The 20,811-nt window shown below is 46.5% G+C and overlaps 1 protein-coding gene across 4 annotated transcripts in view; it reads left to right on the forward strand.

Moving 5' to 3' along the window:
• Kcnj15 (potassium inwardly rectifying channel subfamily J member 15) overlaps positions 1-20,811 on the forward strand; it is a 42,857-nt gene that overhangs the window by 3,000 nt on the left and 19,046 nt on the right. The window lies entirely within an intron of this gene.

The following is a 20,811-nucleotide window of genomic DNA, read 5'->3' on the forward strand; positions in this document are numbered from 1 at the left end:
TTGCTCTGTGCCTCTCAAGGACACAGTGCCCTGGAAGGGAGCGGGTGTGACCCAGCACACTGGCTCTGGTTGCCTCTCAGGGACCTTCCTGGTTCCTGTTCTGCAGATGGGGAAAGGGTCTGTGTGACCAGCGTACTGCAGAGGCAAGCAGTCCTCGAAGTGCCAACGCTTCCCTGAAGTGGGGAGCAAAGAGACGCTGCTCCCCACCTGGAAAGCCAGGACTGGTGGCAGAGAGAGGAAAAGATAAACAAGAATAAGAATTAATCGTTTTTAAATAAAGGTTCTGAGAAAGACGTTTTATTTACTGAGGGCTACTTTCTTACGTGAGGGGGAAAAATGAGAATGTAGACGTTCCTGGTAGAAGATAAGTGACAAGTGACAGGTGACTTTGCTGAATAGTCTCTGGAGTCATTCACTCATATCCAACCGGGACCCACACAGCAAAATCCGCCTCGCTCCCGGGCTCCCTGGGAAACATCAGTACTCTTTCTCTCTAGAGAATTCAGAGCTCTGAGCGTGCAGGTCGGGCGTGTCCTTTGATGAGCCCTGTGCTTTCAAAGTCAATGACCACTGCAATCCAATTCCACTCTAGAAGCTCACACAGGTCTCATTCCAGAACATGGTCTGCACGTCTAGATCTAAAATTCTAGGGCATAAAATCCCAGATGTTTTAGCCACAATCTGAAGATGGGTCAGCGTCGCCTGGTCACACTCACATCCACACAAGAAGAAAGCCGAGGTTTCCATCTGGGTATAAAAGCGCGTGACCGTCCGCCCCCACCCATGCTTGTCCAGGGGGAGGCCGTGAGTGAAGAGCTGTCTGTGTCTCCTCGGGCCTGAGGAGACCATGGCGGCAATTAGTGACAGAATGAGTGATGACTCTCTCGGTCCTTCCCCACGACCTCCAACTCAAAGCGGTTCAGATTACAGCGGTGTGTGCATCGGACAAAGAGCAAGTCCCTGCTGGTGAAGAGAGTGACAGCGCTGGCTGCTCACAGGGTCTCCCAGAGGTCAGAGTTCAGGGTAATGGCAGCCCCAGCCTGCCGCATCCCTGGGAGTACAGACCGCACTAAACCCTGAGGTTCCAGGGCTGATGCCCAGGAATGCCCCCAGGTGCCAGGGTGTGGAGGGCCCAGGTGGTTGCGTTGGGGTTCCTTCCACATCCTGTTCCACGCAGAGCTTCCCTGGTGTTCGGCTGATGGTTATGAAATTCTTGTGCATTTCTCTAGTGCTTGTCCCACAGGCTGATCAAGATTATATAGAGCTTACAGATTACACCGTATTTTTCTTCAAGGGAAATGAATGCAAAATTGTGAATGCCCACTTGGGACAAGGTTGGAGAAGGCCTGAGCATGCGAGAAGGGGGAGTTCCATCGACTCATGATAAAGCCATTCTGTCTCACAAAACAAGGCCCAAAACGTGTTTCTTGAATGAAGGAATGCATTAATTTCTGCAAATGTAAGCTGCTGGTTAGTTAGTAACTCTGAGAAATGATAAACAAAATGCCAAGTAATTGTACTTACCCATAGCTAATGACCAGTGATATATGGAAAATTGATCCACGTGATATCTGGGACATTGCACGTTGCCATGAAGGGTAGATTCCCATACAGTGACAGACCCTTAGGTCCTATCTAGGCCCCAGGGGAAGATGTTATCAGAACTGTTTTTCCTAGAGCACAGCATGTGGGCATTAAGTTAATGGTCCATGCTTTCCACTTGGAAAGCCCAACTTAAAACCCCAAGAAGGCTTTGCTACTCATGAGCTGAGCACCAGAATGATACTGGATGAACAGAAAATACTCTCCTTGAATGGATGCGAGCACTCGCCCCAGTATAAGATCTGTGTGTTTGGCAAGGGACCCCCTCTTTCCCCCTCTGTTTCTATTAATGCTCTTTCCAATTTCCGACGGCAGTTAACAGTGTCATTTCCTGGTTCCAGTGCTTGCTAGACTCCTGCCTACCAAGCCATCATGTTCTCACTCCGTGATGCTTATGCCTTGAACTATGTGCAGATTGATCTCTTGCTCTGGCCTCATCTTCTGTGCCAAAGAATACAAAGGCAGGTCCCCAAATCTTGCTTTCTTGTTTTCTAAGCTACCCTTTGTGTCTATCCCTACATTCTAAGGAAAACTGGAGTTTATCCTTCACGTTGAACATTTGAGAAACTTGGCAGCAAGTGTGCTGTGCCTCCAACCCTAACCCGTGTTCCTGCTGGGAGTTAGGATATATGAACCCCAAAGCACCTGGCTGCTTGTGCTGGTAAATACTGAGGAATGAGACCCCACCCAGACTTCTTTATGTTCTCAGAAGTCCGTGGAAAGAATTTTTAAACAAATAGTTAGTACGTCACACACCAACATAAATATGCAAGTGACAAAGTCACTGTGGGCGTGACTTTAGCTAGGGTATCAATCATGGAACTGAATGTGCAGGCACAGAGACTGTTCCTAGGCCAAGAGCTTCACAGCACGATGGTGCTTTATTTTGAGTTCCTTGTTTAATAAATTTCAAAACTATAATTTCAAATTCAGGTCCATATTAAAGACAAAATGTAAAAATGAAAAGGCCCTCTAAACATGGTTTAAAGCCACTTAACCTGTTAACAACATTTAGTGCCATCCCAATCGAAGAACTGGACCTGGTGTGGCATGAGTCGGTCCTTACCAACACAAAGGCCACGGCGACCCAGTCAACAAACACTTCTGGGTGCGGTTCCTCGGCCCTGTGGCTGGAGGAGACCTCTCGATACTGACCCTACTCTCCCTGTCTCCGGGGCGAGGGCAGGAGTGATTCCCCTAGCAGAAGGCTAGAGGCCAGGCTCTGAACACAATCAGGTTTGACGGCAGCATGTCCCTGGTCTACCTGGGAGGTCCTGCTGTAAACAGGGAGAATAAGGAGGGTCCTATCTAACTCTAGCCCTGCGAGAACTGAGAAGGTCTTGGCTCAGACAGGATCCGGGACTCCTTAGCATGCTGGCCTCTCTTGAAACAGCACAGTGAGCATTAGCACATTGAAAGTCCCAAGAAGTCCTAGAGCAAGACTTGCATTAACGTCCAATCCGAGTTGGACGTCCACTTTGGCCTACGGACTACACCCCACCTCTTCCTTCTCCTACAGCTGTTATTCACTCCTCTGAGTGATTTTCATCTGACTCTGCTAGGGACACTTTGGTTGACTGTGATCAGTGTGGAATAGCAAGGTGTCATGTGACCTGAGAGAGCACTGTGATGTTTGACTCCACTTGGCTCTAAGTTGTCCCTGCGGGACCCAGCTGACCCTGCAGGTGACCAGCCAGCACATGGGACTTCAAAGTGGTCACTTACACACAGTCCTAGAGAATGTTTTTTACTTTTATTGTTTGTCTCGTCTCTTTATATCCACCTTATTTCCAAAAGAATGTAAATGAATTTACTAAGGTACACACTCACACATACACACACACACACACACACACAGAACAACGTGAATCAAAAGTAGATAGTAGCACAAAAACAGAGTGAACTCAAAGAGATCATTTGATTGAATCATAAATGATATAATTTTAGCTATTGATGTAAACTACAATTTTTATTTTTGGAAATCACAGTCAAATATAACCAGCTCCACCGTAACAGAATCTTGTTTGTGACTTTGAAATTAAACGTAGGTCACGTACATATATGACTGCATGACTGATGTGATCCTAAAATATGTACAATCAGAAAGATGAGAAATTACACTCCATTTATGTATGATTTATCAAAATGTATAAATGCATTCTACTGTCATGTATAATTAATTAGAACAAATATTTTAAAAAAATTAAATGGAGGATTTAAGTGTGTCTCATATTTGAACCCAGGAATCAAGTGGCACTTATTGAGTTTGGCTTTACGTGCATCATATTCTCTGATTCTTTAGAAAGACAATGTCCATTCTCCTGCACAGACCTTTCTATTTAGTGTATTTTTATGTTACCATGTGTGTGCTGTAACTGTCCAGGCTGAGGCTGCGGACTTTCTTCATTGTCTTGAACTCAGGCCTCGATGCAGTGTGAGGGAATCATCCCTGGTCCTCTGAGCATGGACTGGGAACCCTCTTACAACTCCGACCCATTCTGGGGTGTAGATGGCTCATGGCACTTGCTCTGAATTTCCAGAGACCTGTTTACTTGTCTCTTTCTCCTGTAGGGCTGCAAACTCATTGACAATGGAGATCTTGCCTGATTCTCTCTTGGTGCTCCCTGTGCTTAGTCATGAAATCCCTCAGGCAATATTTATCGAATCCACATGCATTGACATGAAAGGCAACATTTTTACTGTAATTACATCTTCCCTTGAACCAAAAGCCCACGTCTATCCCATCCTGCACACACACACATCGACTTTTTTTATCTGCAGTGTTTTGAAAACACACATATCTGAAAACTGGTAACTAGTTAGATAGGCGACTAGAATTGTGTAATGGGGTCAGTAAGGAGGTATCTTTTATAAGTGAGAGGAAACAGGGCCTGTGTGCCTTTGACATTGTAAAACTGTTGAAAGGAAAATAGGAAATATTTTGGAAAGAAGAAAATAAAGAGACTTGAAATAAAACAGAATCAAGTAGCAGAGCTAGAAGTGTTCAGCCTAGAAATGTGGGTTGGAATTCCAGTTTGATCCTGGGGAAGAAAACCAGGGAAAGACAGGAAAGGAAGAGTTTACTCAAACCTTGGGGTGTGGGGGGTGATGTGGCCCATGGTACAGCAAGTTCAGCACACAAAAATTAGTGTTATTTTGGTCTCCTTTAAATACTATGTTTAGATATAGTCTGTGTTAGCATACTGTGGTGATAAAATATTTGATTTTTAATGTGTTTCAAATTTTAGGTTGAAAAGAATTTTCTAGATTTTCCCATTTTAAAGATGAAATACTATAGGACTAAAAGTTCTGAGTGCTGCTTTCTGTGATTACAAGCAAATGCACTTCATTCCAACTGGAAGCAGGCTATGCGGGTGCCTAGAGTTTCAGATTGTAAAGCTGCATGAGGATATGCGTATTTAAACATAAATTTTATAATTATGGATATTAACTTGTCTTGTCCAATATCCTGGGAATGTTCCTTGAACTCTGTTTCTGTACAGCACTTTGTTTAGTTTTCAATATCTGAAGAAATGATCTAATACAGTTAGGAAAAATGCATATCGAATGAGTTGTTAGACCAACTCTTTAAAATCTTGATTGTGTAGGCTCTGACCTTCAGTCATCTCCACCTAGCACCCTCTTGCTGAGGGCTTGCTCTGCAGGAGGCTGGGTGGTCTGATACCTATTCAGAAGATGAAAGTGGAGAAGACTTAGTCCTTGATCTCAAGGAAACAACAGGCTGCTGTGGAAAGAAGTGTGAATAGGAACAGGGTGGAGAAACAGAAAAGGGAAATACCCATGTAGCCTGAGAGAGTGGCTCATTGCCCAGCAGAACATGATGAGAATCACATGAGGGACCTTAACGAAGGGCTGGGGAGAGTCAAGGAGGGAAGGTCAGACCCTTTGCAAGGTTGGGCAAGACATGAGGGTGTTTGAGATGAGCCTTGCGGAATAAAGAGGATTTTGAGTTAGGACAGGGAGAACACACCACAGAGGCCAGGAGAAGGGCATGAGCCACTGCAGGCCAGCAGGAAATGGCAGGGAGGCTGCCGTGCACCAGGGGTGGAGTTGACCTTGGAAGGAACAGGAGAGTGAAGATGTCGGTCAGCGACACTGGCGTTGACTGTCAGCAGAAGGCCAGGCGCAGCTCTCAGCACCTCCCAGGGCTCACATGTAGCTTCATCATCACCTCTGGAACGAGGTAAGCAGGGTGCAGGGGTTCAGTAGCTTGCTCAGAAAGGGTAAAGTGGCCTTGGAAACAGGTCACTGGTCTGTGGAGGCCACATCCTTAATGCTCTGCTTAGAGAGGCGAGACTCAAGGGTAGGCTGATGGGAAGAACTGTTTGCCATTTGATTTGGCAGGCACCGAAGAGTCACTGAAGGTTTTGATTTTTGAGGTTCTGACTACACTTAAATATCTGTCTGGCAGTGACACCAAGTGACAGTAGGAAGGGTATTTTGAGAGGCTGAGTAAAAGGAATGAAGACCTGGACCAGAGTGATGGCTGTAGATGGGGGAAGGGGGACGTGCATATAAGATGTGTTTGGCAGCCCAAGTCTGTGAGCTGGCTTTACACTGCATGCCCAGGGAGGAGTCTAAAGGAGGGATGTGGACAGCGATGACATCGTCATTAGGAAACGAAAATCAGGACTGAATTCAGGAGAGCAATAGGAGCTCCATTTTGGACAATTCCAATCTAAGCGGTTTTCTAGAATCCCCTAGGGGATGTGAGGAGCACAGTTGGATCTCTTGTGTGATACTGTAGGGGCACCACCGTTAAAGTGAAGGGTCTGTGAGTCTTCAGGAAGTCAGGTAGAGGATACCAAGAAAGAAAGCAAGGAGAAACAACAGGGAATGAGACCAGCACACACGTAATTAGGAAGGCTGAGAGGAAGGCATGTCCACCAAGTGAAAGAGAATAAACTATGAGAGAAGCACCTCAAAGACCAAAGAGTCTGAGAGCTCAGCAGTAAGTAACAGTAGGAAGGTCTAGAGAAGGCATGATTCACAGTATGGCCCTCCGCTCATCATCAGAGACGCGGGGAAGGATGGAGGCTGACGGTGATTGGGGATCAAGGGGAAGAAGCAGAGGGTCTGAGGACACCAACGAAGAGGTGGAGGAGGGCTTGGTAGCTCGCTGGAACTCACACTCTGGAACTGAGAGGCCAGGCCTGGCTAGCAAGGGCAGGTCCTCCAAAGCTGGAGGCCGGCTGCTCCTAAGCATGTTAGTGGCAAGAGATTCTCATCCTCTTTTGTTCTAAGTGGGGCTGAACCATTCCCTTTCCCCCTGGAAGTCAGATGCACGATTTGATGGATTAACATCCGCCGTGACTTATATGCTCAGCTCAGAGGGATGATCTCCTGTTCCAGCAGTCACATCAGGGTGTGCCCATGTGATCACCACTGGGGACATGAAGGAAGGTGACAGCAACTCATGGCAGCTGGGGAAGTCCCTGGCTTTTGCCAGCTGTGTGTCTCAGCTTTCTGAGACGCTGAATAAACTGCAAGAATAAACTACAAGCCCATTCTTGAATGTGTTTCCAATAAAAAAAAAAGGAAAGATAATGCTGTGTCCAAATTTGCTAATTACTGCCATGATTAAAGCAAGACTTTTCAAGTTTCTTCTTTCATAAGATCAGCAACCTTTTAAACACAGACAGGATCTGACAAAGATAGTAATGACGAGGGAAAGAAAAGGAGGGAGCGCGGCCAATTCCCTTCGGAACAAGAAGCTGCTGCTGGCTGTGGCCCTACACACAGCTTGGAGTGTGTGTTGATACGGTGACTTCTGGTTTCCAGGGCTGCACTCTGATTGTGCAAAACCTCAGCAAAACATGAAGAGGTATATTATAGCAATTTTGAAAAACGTGTAGGTGGATTTTTTTTTTTTTTTAAAGCCTGAATTTTCTTAGCAAAAGTCAAAGAAGCAACACACATTTTGGAAACATCTAGGTAGGATACCAATTTCTGATAAGAGTTCCTGGAACCCTACAGAAACAGAGATGGGAGGAGAAGGAGAAGCAGCCTTGGAAGGTAAGGAAGCTGACACACGCAGGCGCTTTCTGATCCCAGGAAGGCTGATCTTAGGAAGAGAGACTTTGGTCCCTCCGTGAATTCCAGGCGTGCCAACACCAATCCCAGTGTCCTCAGGGAAAGTACACCATGGCCCTGAGCCTCCGTGTCCTAGCACACGCTGAGCGGACGGGAGACAGTCGAGGCAGGGGTTCCTTCCCTCTCCACTCTCCGCTGCCTCCACACCATCCTTCTCCCCGGACCAGCTGAACACAGGCTTTTCCTTAGGACAACTGGGGAAGAAAAGTGAGATGGAGAGACAAGTCCAGCACCAGAGTCCCTCTTACGGACTGGGTAATCTGAGTACGCTGTCTGACGTCTTCCTTTTTCACCTGTAAAATTCAGGGAAATTCCAACCCCAGGGATGATAGGAGAGTTAAATAAGATTTTTTAAATTTATTTTATTTATTTTTTCGGTGAAAGTATTGAGAAAACCACTTCCATGTTGTATGACAAATATTGTCAAAATGACTAAAAACAATCCCTACTTTCCCTGCTAAGGACTTTATTCCCTTATTACATAGTTCTGCTATTTTTCTAAAAAAAAAAACAAAACAAACAAACAAACAAACAAAAACCTTACTTCATAAAGAAAGTCTGAATTCCAGAGTCTTGGTGGCCACCCTTAAAAAGTCTTCAAGGTCTTCAAGCATTTTTTTTTTTAACCTGTAAAAGGAATTATAACTCCCGGTCACTCAAACTCTGAGTTGAGATGGGAAAGACTAGTTTCCTGCGTTTGCCTCTAGAAACACTGTTGTTCTCAATGAATCAGAAATGGCTCTTTTGATTATTTTTTGAGGTTCTTACTTTTCTGTGAGGGATACATATAAGCATTGGAAAGGTAACTTTCTTCTGCGTTTTATCTGGAGCAGAGAGTGACAAAGAGAAAGAATATGAACTTGGCAAGAAAGTGAGCCCAGCTCCGGAATTCGGGTGGGTCTAGGAAAAAGCACAGACCAGTGGAAAACGTTCACGGGCATGTGGGAAACCCCGTAAACTATAAATTAACTGCATGCTGCTCGAGCTGGTATGGACGGGAACCACAGAGCCCTCTGAGACCAGAGAAGAGGGCACAGAGTCTTTTGTTCTCTGAGAGTCTCCCCGGCGACCCTGCAAGCCAGCATGTCTGCAGTCATCGGCAGTCTTAGCTGCACCTACTGAACCTGGTCATCACCAGCACCAGCCATTGGGCCCTGAGCCATCCATGCGACCCCTGCCTCTCTCCAGGTCCCATAGCGCCAGAGCTCCAATCACCCTCCCTTCTGGCCTGCTCCTCCCTGAAGTCCCAGCTCAGTCCTCTGGATTCCTCCCCCACCTCGCTGCACTGTCCCTTCCTGGAAAGCCCTTCTTTCCTGGTCCTTTTGGAATCTCTTTATCCATCCTTTCAAGCCCATCAAAACTCGGCTTTCTGAACATGGGGAGACTGACCAGTTCTCCATTTCCTGACTTTTATATTCTCCAGCCTGAACAAGACCTAGAAGGTGCCGCTAAGGACTAGTTGTACTGTGTCCTGATTTGAGTGTTTGTTTGGTGCAGGTGCCTCCGACTTCCCTGGCAGGTTAGACGTCTCTGGTGAGCTAAGGGCCCGCTGTGTTTGGCTGAGCTGGAATAACTATCCTGTCTGAGTCCTGCTTTGCACCAGAATTGAAGGCATTGAGCTGTCTGCCATCTCTGTTTAATGCAGGGTGAGGAGATCATCTCTCTTTCTCCAAGTGAGAAAATTTAAACAAAAGCACTTGTCCAAAGTCTCCATCTCATTTACCCAGAATGCATCTTACTTCGTCTTTAAAAGGACCTCAAGGTGGGCTTTCAGACCCTAAGTAACTTCTGTGCCCAAGGTCATAGCCAGAAGATTTGAACCCAAGTCTGTGTCTGATTCCAACCTTGCATCTTATATCACATGACTTCCCTGTCACCAAAATGCCAACACAGGTTCAATAATAATAGATGGATTTGTGATCATACCATTTTGTCGAAACCATGGGAATAGGACAAAAATCTGAGATCTGACCAGAGCAGTGTATTCATGGCAGGACCAAGACAAAACCATGTACCTCGCTGTTTGCTTTATAGGAACAGGATACATAAGGCTTACGAGCATACTGATGTTTAAGGGGGTGCCCTAATCCTATTGATGCAGCAGGCACCATAAGCAATTTCATATGCAGCAGGTGTGTTGAATCCAGGACCCTTGGGTCACCAGAGGCCTTTCTGAGGGGTGGCCCTGCTCCAACTGTGGAACCAACTCCATCCAACCCAAATTTGGAGTCCTGCCAATCTCTGTGCTTTACTTTAAATTGCACTACCTAGAAAGTTAAGACTTAAAGGGGTTTCAGAGCAGTTAGTCAAGCCCTCTCTCCCATTACAGATGAGGAAACTGAGGCTGAAAGGGGTCATAGGACTTGCCCAAGATTTTGCAGCACATACAGAGCTCATTCTTCAGGCACGGCGTGAGCACCTCACCAGGCCTGCCCCAATCCCGGGAGGAGTCTGGAGAGGAAAACTGAACCCAAACTCAGGGGGAAGTAAAATCATTGAACTGGTTTGTAGTCTGGAAACAGATGAGGGGAATGAGTGGAAAGAGCTACAAAGTCCATTGAACGTTAGCAGACTTTAAAAGGATCTATACATGCATGCAGTTATCATGTGTCAATTTTTAAAAGTAAAAATATTTCAAACACGAAAATTTTAAAAGTTGTATGATTCCTATTTTCCGTGAACCATTGAAATGTATCCCTGGCTCTTTCCTTGAGCTCCCCCATTGCTAGGGCAGTCCTGAGAGGCAAGTGCCTGGGAGGCAAGTCCAGGCTGAGCCGAGTGGTCCCCTGGCACTTTGCCAAGGGGATACACTTAGCTTGGGTGCTGTGCTGCTCACACACTCATCACCCGGGCCCTGGCTGCCGCACTGGGTCATCCTCACCCCACGCAGGTCATCCAGGGCCTGTGCAGAAGGTCACTGTGGGACCAGATGTGCCAGGAAGAAGCTCTGGAAGAACGCGTGTGGAGCTCATGTAAATGAAGGCCCGCGGGAGCTGTGGCCCACACCCGCCTGCTCCCATTTGCTTATAGTAAGTAGCCACCACAGCAGCTGCTTTCAAACCAAACTGGAAAACCCTGCGACGGAGAGCCTCAGCAGGGCCTGCCGCAGGAAGCCTGGGGCCACGGCAGTTTTTAAGTGCTCGAGTGATCCTCTGCCAGTTCACGCGCCAGGTTCCAGAACCCCTTAGAGAGAATTCAGGGGAGACAAAACTCCTAGTGTCCCCTGGCACCTCTGAAGGAGAAGAAAACTTACATGCTGCCACCCAGGCCACCGTGGGTGTTAGTTTTGTTATCAAATAGCTGGAGCTGCGTCAGATAAAAATACCTTATGATGCCAGGGAACTATCTTTCACCCACACAAACTGAAGCCCTGTGCCAGAGCGGTGGTCACCTAAGGCTCAGCCCTTGTAAGTGAAGGAGGGATATTCAATAGGGGGACTGATGTTCTTGTCCTCATGCAAATGCTCTGCTCCTACCTCCTGGAGGGGAGGGCAGGCTCCGCAGACACACCCAGTATCTCCGGAGCCCGTGGCTTGCAGGTTTGCGGGGAACACAGTCTTCCTGCTTAGACTCAGGGATCTGGGATCTTCCACTGAGCTTGGGACCCAGCACCTGGACTCAGATAAGGGCCCAGGGGGCATGTGTCCAGCTGATCAGAGCAAAAGGGATGCAAATTGAAGGTGATCTCAAAAGGAAGAGGGAACCCCCAGAACCTCAAGGGAAATTTCTGGAAGGTCCAACCAGGGTGATTCATCTTAACCTCAGGCATGATTTTCTCTGCTCTCTAATTTTTAATTCCCACTAGTGTATATCTTACTGATTCCCACTTTCAAAACTTCCAGTGCTTAGAAATGATTGGGCACTGACTCTTGCGATTGCAAATGCGATATGAAAGCTACTTCTTCCTTAGAGCAGCTGGTTCATATTTGTATCCTCACTTTAGAGATGGAAGCCTCCACTTATCTGCATAAGTAAAGACTTTGGGTATAAAACTAAAATATAGTCAGTTTGCTATGCTAAAAAAACCCATTTAACGGTAACACATCACCAAGCTCATTAAAATTTCATTTCAACAAAATTTACAAATAAATGACTTGCAGTTGAGTTTTGAGCCTTTAAAGACCTGGATTTCAATGAGATGGGTAACAAATGCAGCTGTTTGAAAAAGTGCACACACTTAGGTTTGTTTCTTCCAAAACTATAACATTATTCAAAAGTTGCATTGCATAAGAAAAGTGGTAAGATTTTCACAAGATATTTAAACCTGTAGCTTATCTGTCTTATAGTTGACATTTTACCTTAGTTTTTCAGGATCTAATCAAGGTCTGGTTAACTCTTATTCATGATTTTTGAAGGGATAGAAGATGTCCTGCATTTACTGCTCAATTAGCTCAGCTCTGGGAACCAAGTCACATTTACACAGCTTTACCTGGCCTCCCTAGGTGCTCTTATCCTGGTATTGTTTGTCTTTTTGTCTTTGCCATACTGGGGACTGAACCCAGGGCTTGGCGTGTGCTAGGTAAGTGCTCTACCACTGAGCTACACAGCCAACCCCTCATCTTAATATTTAAAACCATTATTCACAAAGCAGTTTTCCAAGTTGACAAATATGGGACCTAATCATCTACTAATTTCCTAGTTGGACCCTTCCAGTGTCTTGTTAGTGACCCACCAGTTACCCCATGCACTTGAGATCCCACCCACCAGGGTTTAGGTGTGGATCCTCACAGGGCAATTCCTTTTCAAGCTAGAATGGTCCCCAAAACCCAGGGCTTTGTGTATGTAACAGCCCTAGCTGGGCTTCAGGAGCCCGGCAACTGCACCTTTGAACTTCAGTAGTTAAACATGCAACGCAAACATTAAGGAAATAAGTGAACTCTCAGAATTTCACGTGTGCCACATTCGCCGTGGGCCGTGCTGGAAGAGAACTCTGAGGTCATTTCACCCAAACCTCTCATTTTACAGATGAGGAAAACAGGACTAATTGATAGCTAACCATACTAAATTACAGTTCTTCTCCAACTAGATAGCAGAGCGAGTAGACTTCTTGATGTGCTCAATTACGGTATAGATTCCATGAGCCGTTGAGCATGCCGTGACCTTGAGTGTTTACCCTCTGTGGTTCTCAAGTGTCCCTGTTTCTGGGGTGGTGTTTGCACGCTCCATTGCACACTCCATTGCACGTTTACCTCTCGCTCTTTGTCCTGTCTGTGGCCCGAGAGTCCCACCACCCCTGCACTTCAACACAGTCCCTCTCCCAGGGTATCCTCAGCTGCTGTCTTCTCCAGGTAACTACCTGGAGAACTACCTGCTTTGAAGATCTCATGGACTTATCGATGGCCAACTTTTACTTCTGTGTTTAGTGGTTCCCAAATCTCCACCCCTAAATTTACTCAGAGATGGACACGGGAAAGCAAAGACTCCGAGACATGTGCCCTCATTACCCTCCTCAGCTCTTCCCGGTCTTCCTCTCCACTGGGGTGGCCAACCCAGGGTCCTCTTCACACCTAATAGACATGTGGCTATTGCCTGAAGGCCTACCGAAGTGGCGAGCCTTGTACTGTCCGGCCTCATTCGGCTCCCAACGACCTCTCCATGGAGATCATTCCCTCTCAGTCTGTCTGAGATGGGAGTCTTTTTCCTGTTGAAAGGTCAGCCTTCTCAGTCTGACCTCCATCACCTTATAAAAGCCATTACCAGTGAAGTCCTCAATCTTCCTCCTAACTTCTCTTCAGGTACCCCAGTGATCCTCACCCATGGATGATACACATGAGAAAGAAGTTAAGAGTTTTTCAAAAACTAGTCATACACAGGCCCCTACTCACAGGCCCCCTTCCAGGAGATTCTAACTCGATTGATTTAGATCAGGCACAAGGCATTAGTGCCTTTTGAATCTCCAAGGGTGAGTCTTGGTGATTTGCTAAACCTTGATGAACCTGATAACCAATTAAAAGGAGAATACTCCAAACATACTCTCTCAACCCAGGCTTTTTTCTGGGCAGTTTCTCTTGTCACAGTTCTTTTCCACCCATTTCTTCTTCCCACAGGAATTCATGAAGACTTCTTTGATTCTTCCAGGGGGAAGAAATTGGTCTTTCTCCTGGAAGCACTTAGCACGTTTCCATAATCACATTCGTTGGTGAACTCCAAGCAGACCGTTAGGCATGGACAGTAGAGGGAATAAGACAAGCTTCCTTGTTTATGAGGAGCTTACTGCCTTGCAGAATGACAGAAACACAACCCAGTGAGCATCCAGTTTTATGACAGAAGTAGACAAGCATCCACAGGTCCAAAGGATACTGTTTAGGCATAAAGAAATCCATTCTGCTGGATGTAAATGTGTATATATGTGCCATTTCATAGATCACAGGTATACATTCGAGGGTTTGGAACACGCCTTACTCATATTCATGTATTTAAAGACCACATCAGGGTTAAATGTTTGCTGAATAAATAAACGAGTGAGTGAATGGATGCATGTCAGTGATCAGGAGTCCCTGGGAAGAACGGAAGCCTTAAGGAAATGGCGACCCTGTCCATCGGGGCAGTTCCCACTGGAGTTCAAAGACTCATTATAATTTTCAGAGCTAAATGACATATGGTTTTCACAATTTCCCTCACTCATCTGTCCCATGGTTTATTTTAAGTGATAATGAGATAGCATATTAGAAACTAGGTTCTGTTTCCTGTGACTGAGAAGGTGCTAATGGGCTACTCAAGATAACAACTTTGATTTTGATAAATGAAAGCTACAGATGAAAAGTGATGGTTTCACGACTGATGGGAAGATTTGAGGGGGATTAGGGTAAACACCTTCCCATCCAATAGATCCATGAACCTTCGCTCCTACCCCCTTGACCTCGCCATGAATCTCAAGTTGAATCCTTGAGTGTCTTCAAAGATGTTACTGATAAAACCACTCAAAGGGTCATCAAATGAGTGTAGACAACGGGCCTTGACATAATCTCCATGCTAACCTTGTGTATGTGTGCTTGGGGGGTGTGAATTAGAATTATGATGAACTGATATGCACACGAAAGCAACTGCGCTTCTCCGGTGGAAAGTTCTCGTCGTCGTTCAGGCAACTGTAGAAGTGATTAAGCACACCTTAAGAAGTGAACCATTCCCAGTGAGGAAAGCCATTTCTTCATGTGCTCTCTCAGGGTACTAGTGAGTCACAGCAGAAGGGTTAGATCAGCTTCCAAGAGTGTCTGAGTCAGAAGAGATAAAAAGACATCCTTCTTAACCCAGAGGATTCCAGCACTATGAAACTCATTTCCCATGGAGACAGAACAACGTGCAAATATAAATCACTTCAGAAAGCAGCTCAGAAAAACATCATTTTTCATGCAGTAATAAAGGCATAGAAACCATTCTCATATTTTGGTCATTGTCTTTGACAACCATTTATTCCTTAAGTTATGGATTGACTATTAATCCACTTATTGATTCATTCATTGACTCATTTGTAGTCAAGAGTCATGAAAATTTTTATTGAAGATAAACCTGGTTTCCTAATATTAAAGCCAATTCCTTTCTAATTATCTTATGTTTAACAAAAAACTTTATGCTACCTACAACATAAATAAGATACTTAATCATCTGATGTTTCCAAACAAGGGCAAAAACCTCTGACGATAAATATAAACATTTTAAAGATCAAGACAAAACTAAAATGAATTAATAAATGGATGAATGAAGGCCCTAAACATGAGAAAACCTAGAGAATACATTTCCCAAGGAAAATAATATCACTTATTATTTATACACAGAGGAAGGCTTTTCTAAATAGGACTGTTCAAATACAGTTAAAGCAAAATGAATAACAACTGTTAATTAAGATGAAGTATGAAGGGATACAATCTTCTTTAAAGTTTAGAAATACTCATGATTAGCCATAGTTTAAAGTTTCTCTTAAATGGGGCACCTGATTTTTTTCAGGCAATTTTATGTTTTAGCAGCTTTTTCATCATGTGACCAAAAGATCTGACCAGAACACCATAGAGGAGGAAAGTTTATTTGGGGCTGATGGTGTCAGAGTTCTTGGTCCATAAATGGCCACCTCCGTTGCTCTGGGACCCTGAGGCAGCACACCAGTGTGGAAGGGTCTGGCGAGGAAAGCAGCTCAGAACTGGCAGCAGGATGCGGAGAGAGCTCTGCCACCAAAGACCCACTATGACTGGTACATTTTTTCCACATTTTTATTGGTGCATTTCAGCTGTCCGTAATGATGAGATTGGTGGTTGCGTGTTTGTATGCCCACCTTGTGCCCATATAATCTGACCAACATCCCACTCCCTGGCATTTCCCTCCCACCCGCCACGCCTTTCCTCTGCTGGTCTCCCTCTGAGTTTTGTGAGATCCGACCCCACCTTTCTTTTCCATTTTCCTATCCAGCTTCTGCTTATGAGAGACAACATATGACCTTCTGAGTGTGACTTATTTTACTTGACGTAAAGGTCTTTTAGTTCCATCCATTTTCCTGCAAATGATAGAATTACACTTTTCTTCATGACCAAATAAAGAATATTTTGTCTGTTTTTTTCTTTTACCCACTCATCCTTTGATGGACACCTACGTTTGTGCTATAGTTTGGCTGTTGTGAATTGTGCTGCTGTAAACATAGGTATGCTATCAAATGCTGACTTTAATTTTTTAGGGCAGATACCGAGGAGCGGTATGGCTGGGTCCTATGATGGTTCCTTGCCTAGTCTTTTAAGAAAACTCCATACTGACTTCTACACTGGTTGTACTAATTTCTGTATATTAGTTGGCCATTTGTATTTCCTCTTTTGAGAAGTGTCTGTTTAATTCATTTGCCCATTTATTAATTGGGTTATTTGATTTTTTTAGTGTAAAGTTTTTGAGTTCTTTATATATTCTAGATATTATTCCTCAGCCAGAAGAGTAGTTAGCAAAGTTTTCTCCCATTCTGTGGCTGCTCTCTTCACATCCTGATTGTTTCTTTTGCTGTGCACAAGTTTTAAATTGGATGCTCCATTTAACTCCTGGCATTATCTCCTGAGCTTTAGGTGTCCTGTTGAGAAAGTCATGCCTGTGTCTATACGCTGGAATGTTGGTCTTACATTTTCTTCTAAGAATCGCATAGTTTCTGGTCTAATTCCTATGTCCTTTATCCATTTTTAATTGACTTTTATGCAAAGGAGAGAGATAGAGTCTAGTTTCATTCTTCTACATATAAACAGTTTTCCCAGCACCATTTGTTACGGAGGCTGTTTTTCTCCAATTTAAGTTTTTGGCACCTTTGTCAAGGATCAGATGGCTGTATCTGTGTGGTTTTGTCTCTGTGTCTTCTGTTCAGTACCACTGGTCTATGTGTCTGCTTTTATACCAGTATTATGCAGTTTCACTGAAAACGTTTTTGAAGAACTTACCATATGCCAGGTACTGTACCACTGAAGGTTCAGAGATGGACATGACCCAACCCCTTCCCTCAAAAGGAATTGTCACTTAGACGCAGGGATAGATATACAAAGATTTAGTGCATGATGGAACTGTGGCAGGGCCACTGATGTCACACTCTGTAGAGGTAAAGAAGAGGAGGGACTCTTCAATGACCCTGCAGTGGGAGAGTCAGGCAAGGCAGGAAACACTGGGCAGTTGGAGGACCCAATACTGGATGGACTTTCCAGGCAGGGGAGGAGGGGTGAGAAGAGCAGGCAGAAAGGGTTGAGGCAGCCCTGGGTGTAGGGACATGAAAGCAGCTCATCATCATTGAAGTGTGGACAGTGGAGAGGGGAACATCCAGAGATCTGGCCAAAATGGTACCAGGGGATAGATCATGGAAGGACTGGGATATCAGGTCAGCTGTTCAGAAACCTGGGACAGCTAGGCTTGGCCCAGGGATAGAACACACAGGTGCTGTGACTCGAATCCACGGACGTGGACAAGTTCTCATTTTTGAATGGTGGTATTTGCATTTGGAGAGATTGCTTCTGGAAGGAGGATGGAGTGCAGAGGGCAAAGGGGCCAGGAGAGCAGAAGCCAGGGGCTGCGATGGCTTGGGAGGGGAGCCACAAGGACCTGCACCAGGTGGCCACGAAGGGGAGGTGAGCAGGGGCAGGAACAGAGCCATCCAGGAGATGAAACTGAAGACGGTGCCGCGGTTGACGGGAAGGAAGGGGAAGGAGGCAGAGGCCAGCCCTGGTGCCGGTGGCTGTGGAGTCACAGGAGTGAAGAACAGAGGAACCAGAGCAGGCTCAGGGCAAGGGCTGGTGCCATCGCCTCCAAGGACTCTGATGACTCGATGCCGCGCACTGCCAGGGGACACAGACCGCAGGCATGGCACCGCCCCATCTCTCAGGGACCTGAGGGACCAAGTCAGACAACTCTCCCTCCAGTCAGCTCCTCGCGGTAGCCACGGTGTGGGAGTATCGAGATCCAGGGCTGCTTTTCCAGAACTGCTAGGTCCCATGGTCCCTCGGCCTCCATTCATTCCTCCGCGCACACAATTTCAACACACATTTGAGACCTGCTGGGACCTGGGGCCTGCACCCCACGGACAGGTGCCGGCATCCACAGATCAAGAACTGCTTTCCAGTTGGATGACGGAGCTCTAACCACAGTCCCGCTACTAACCAGTTGCATGATCTTAGGCAAACCTTAACCTCTCCCGGCCTCCATTTACTAGGCTGGACCCGAGTTTTACGTGCTGATTCTGAAGTTTGGAGTTATGAGCATGTGAGCCGCTGACAGTGTTGGTCACACGCATGCTCTCAACTGCAGACAGCTGTCAATTTGAGAATTACTATAATCAGACACACGTGAGTCAACAGACAGCTCTGTACACAGGGCTGAGTGTTCTGGAGACAGAAGAACCAGGGAGCAGGGAAAGAATGCACCAAACCCCGTGTCCCAGAACCTTCAGGAGAACAGGCAGACGGCGGCTCACAGGATCTGGATGGACTCTGGCGTGGACCACGGAGCCTCAAGCTGGGCAGGAGAGGTTTCAGACAGAGCACTGAGGCTACGCTGTGCAGATGCTCAGAGGGAAGGCAGTGTGGGACAGGGACCTCCAGTGTGAACCTGTGGGAGGCACTGCAGAGAGGAGCCAGCCCTCTGTGTCCACAGTGTCCACATAGGAAGACGCCACCAGAGGATTCCAGAAAGTTCCAAATGACAAAACTTGCATTCGCCACATGACAAACAAATGAAGTGGTGTGTAGACTCAGCTGCTACAGACTTCAGTGTTCCTGGGCCTCCGCGTCTCCCCAGCAAGGCTGAGCACGGTTCTTGCTGGTCAGGTCCAAGGTGGTGTGTCTATACGATGCATGCGGACTCATTTACCTGGTCATTTACTCTCTAAACAACATCACATAGCAGCTATTTCCACCTTAAGTCATCTGGAGATGATTTAAAGGGCACAGGTGTATGCAGTACGTTATGTTGTCCCCATTTTCCTTAAGAGATGTAAGCATCCACATCCCCAGTGGGGGCGGGGGTGGTCCTTGCAGATGCAGAGGGATGACCGGACGTGGCTCTAAGCAGTAAGTTCAGGTGGGAAGCAGGGAGGTGGCAGCTTTCAGGGATTTGGGGTAAACTGGGGATGTTGAGCATCCTTTATCAGGGCTCACATGCTGGGGATGGATAATGAAGTGAGGCTGGTTCCATGTGGGGCCATGGGCAGCTAGACCATGGGCTGGCAGTGGAAAGGTAGATCTGAGCTGGACGCACAGGTCTAGGGCTGGGAAAATGCCATGAAGGGACCAGCAGAAGAGGAGGGACCTACACACGGAGGAGAGGGAGACAGGGAAGCAGGGGATCTGGGAGGCAGCTTCAGCAGGCGTCTGCCCAGCTGTGGAAAGTCAAGCAGGCGAGCAATGGACCGTGTCCACCAGCCGAGCTCCTCGTGACCAAACAGTGGCGCGGTGGGCAGACCACTTGGTCCCCTGGCTGAAGAGCTGCCACCAGGCTCTGTGGGAATGGAGGCCAAGTCCTCTTCTTCCTCTGTAAGCTCAGGTAGAGCTGGCCCCTGCTGCAGCTTGCTCTGTGGTGGAAGTCACGCTCCTTAGACAAGCAGCCCATCTGCCACAACCCCAGGACCAGCCTTTCAGCTTTCTCAGTCCATGGCTTTAATGACCAGTGGCCACGAGCAAGTGGATGGGGGACACAGAACAAACAGGAGGACAGGACAAGGTCTTCCGCTCAAAATGAAGCCAGCCACACAGTTGAAATTAGGTCAAAGCAGCCTTTTGAAAGTTGTGATGGGATTCACAAACACGAGCTGCCGGGTGAAGCCTGTGAATGAAGAGATTCATTTCATCCAGTCAGTGTGATGCGAGTGTGTGTGTGTGTGTGTGTGTGTGTGTGTGTGTGTGTGTGTGCCGCGGGCGTGTGAGAGAGGGAGAATGGGGGCGATGTCTACCCTCTTCCTTTGGATGAAGAGCCCCTGTAACCTACTCACGTCCAGCTCCAGGGTCTCCACAGGGTGAGGGTGTGGAGGTGACTGTTAGTCAGAATGAGAGCAGCCTGACTTGGCACTTGATGTGAACCCCACAGGATCTTTATGACCAGGAGTGGTCAAGACCTTGGTTTTCAGCTATGCATCTCTGAAAGAAAGTGTCCAGATAAAAGCCAAACACTGGAGAAGAGTTGCTGACTATGGGACCGTTTTGTATTACTGGATGGAGATTTGTAAACAGGGCTTTTGGGTTTTGTTTTTTTTGTTTTTTTTTTTTTGTTTTTTTTAATAAAGTCATCTAATCGCCTTGAACTTTATCCTAGAGGGAACCATCTGTCCAGAAACTCCCCAGGGGGCCCTCCTCTGCAGAACCACCGGAGAGCTTTGATGCCCCCTGCCCTCTGTTCATGGAGTGAATTACCTTCTTTCATGTGCCCAGAGTGATGCCACTCATGGTCATCCAGAGGAAGAGAGAACACGGTCACCCTGTCATTTTTGGTACAATGTGCTGGGTGGTCCCAATGAGGAGCCCTGGCTACGGGAGGCTGACCACCACTCAGAGTGTGAGCTTTGGCCATCCAGCCTCGATCAGCTCCTGAGGGCTCATGGAGATGCAGATTCTCCAACCTCAGCCCAGAATTTCTGAATAATAGTTTGTATTTTAAATAATCCCC

The sequence above is a fragment of the Sciurus carolinensis genome, chromosome 9, assembly GCF_902686445.1.
Source record: "Sciurus carolinensis chromosome 9, mSciCar1.2, whole genome shotgun sequence".
NCBI lineage: Eukaryota > Metazoa > Chordata > Mammalia > Rodentia > Sciuridae > Sciurus > Sciurus carolinensis.